The following is a 2,098-nucleotide window of genomic DNA, read 5'->3' on the forward strand; positions in this document are numbered from 1 at the left end:
GATGGGTTAACGCGCGCCCCCGTTATTCGCTAAAACGACCATTCGCTCAAATGTCGCCGTTCGCTAAAATGTCATTCGCTCTTCTGATATGGACCCGTACAAAGGGCAGGGACGTAATCAACGCGAGCTTATGACTCGCGCTTACTGGGAATTCCTCGTTCAAGGGGAACAATTGCAAGCCCCTATCCCAATCACGAAGGAGGTTCCACGGGTTACCCAGTCTTTACAGACAGGGATAAAAACACGCTGCTTCCTTCAGTGTAGCGCGCGTGCGGCCCCGGACATCTAAGGGCATCACAGACCTGTTATTGCTCTGTTTCGTGCGGCTAGGAGCCGCTTGTCCCTCTAAGAAGGGTGCAAGGTGCAGAGAACCACGCACCTATTTAATAGGCTAGAGTCTCGTTCGTTATCGGAATTAACCAGACAAATCGCTCCACCAACTAAGAACGGCCATGCACCACCATCCACCGAATCAAGAAAGAGCTCTCAATCTGTCAATCCTCCCAGTGTCCGGGCCGGGTAAGTTTTCCCGTGTTGAGTCAAATTAAGCCGCAGGCTCCACTCCTGGTGGTGCCCTTCCGTCAATTCCTTTAAGTTTCAGCTTTGCAACCATACTTCCCCCGGAACCCAAATACTTTGGTTTCCCGGAAGCTGCCCGCGGAGTCATTTGAGTAACTCAGGCGGATCGCTGGTTGGCATCGTTTATGGTTAGAACTAGGGCGGTATCTGATCGCCTTCGAACCTCTAACTTTCGTTCTTGATCAATGAAAACATTCTTGGCAAATGCTTTCGCAGTAGTTCGTCTTGCGACGGTCCAAGAATTTCACCTCTAGCGCCGCAATACGAATGCCCCCGTCTGTCCCTCTTAATCATTATCCTGTATTCCAAAAACCAACAGAACAGAAACAGGATCTTGTTCTATTATTCCATGCACTGTTATTCAGGCGAATCGCCTGCGTTGAGCACTCTAATTTTTTCAAAGTAAACGCGCCGGCCAAAGCAAGGCACCTGATGAAGGGAACCAAGCCGACAGGCATGTTCAGCACGGGCCGTAACGTGGTGTCCACGCACTTCCCGCCTGTAACTGAGATCCAACTACGAGCTTTTTAACCGCAGCAACTTTAGTATACGCTATTGGAGCTGGAATTACCGCGGCTGCTGGCACCAGACTTGCCCTCCAATGGATCCTCGTTAAAGGATTTAGAGTGTACTCATTTCAATTACGGGGCCTCAAAAGAGTCCCGTATTGTTATTTTTCGTCACTACCTCCCCGTGCCGGGAGTGGGTAATTTGCGCGCCTGCTGCCTTCCTTGGATGTGGTAGCCGTTTCTCAGGCTCCCTCTCCGGAATCGAACCCTGATTCTCCGTTACCCGTAACAACCATGGTAGGCGCATAACCTACCATCGACAGTTGATAAGGCAGACACTTGAAAGAAACGTCGCCGGCTCATGGCCGTGCGATCAGCACAAAGTTATCCAGAGTCACCACACAAAACGGACCGAAGCCCGATTGGTCTTGGTCTAATAAAAGCACCCGTCGCCCCGAGGGGCTTCGGGCTCACTGCATGTATTAGCTCTAGAATTGCCACAGTTATCCAAGTAGGAAGAAACGATCTAAGGAACCATAACTGATTTAATGAGCCATTCGCGGTTTCGCCTTGTTTCGGCATGTACTTAGACATGCATGGCTTAATCTTTGAGACAAGCATATGACTACTGGCAGGATCAACCAGGTAATCTTTTCGTGGTGGGTCGCCCAAAACCCTACCAACGCGCGGACGCGGGGCCACCGTCAGGCGCCCCTTACGAACCGCAAACACACACAACGCTTAGGAATTACTTCCAAATCCAAGAAGAAATGAAGCACGTTCGAGCGCGCAGCCGGAATATCCCCGACCGAGGTCGGTACCGACGCGGCAAGAAGCGCATAAATTTCTTTCTCGTCGTAGCAACAGAAAGTCGTACGCCAAAAAAATCATTGACGACGCCTTCGCAGCGTTGCCGAGCTTTCAGGTCCCGTGAGGACGCGAGGACGCACCCCGGCCTTCGGTCAGAACGCACTCGTCATTTCACACCGTTCGGTTAGCGCGGACGCTCC

The 2,098-nt window shown here is 51.5% G+C and overlaps 1 pseudogene; it reads right to left on the minus strand.

Moving 5' to 3' along the window:
• The window catches only part of LOC120839927, a 2,020-nt pseudogene extending 284 nt beyond the window's left edge, over nucleotides 1-1,736 (minus strand).
• Between the last annotated feature and the right edge of the window lie 362 nt (nucleotides 1,737-2,098).

Source organism: Ixodes scapularis, unplaced genomic scaffold (assembly GCF_016920785.2).
Source record: "Ixodes scapularis isolate PalLabHiFi unplaced genomic scaffold, ASM1692078v2 PGA_scaffold8__174_contigs__length_109621045, whole genome shotgun sequence".
Taxonomy (NCBI): Eukaryota; Metazoa; Arthropoda; class Arachnida; order Ixodida; family Ixodidae; genus Ixodes; species Ixodes scapularis.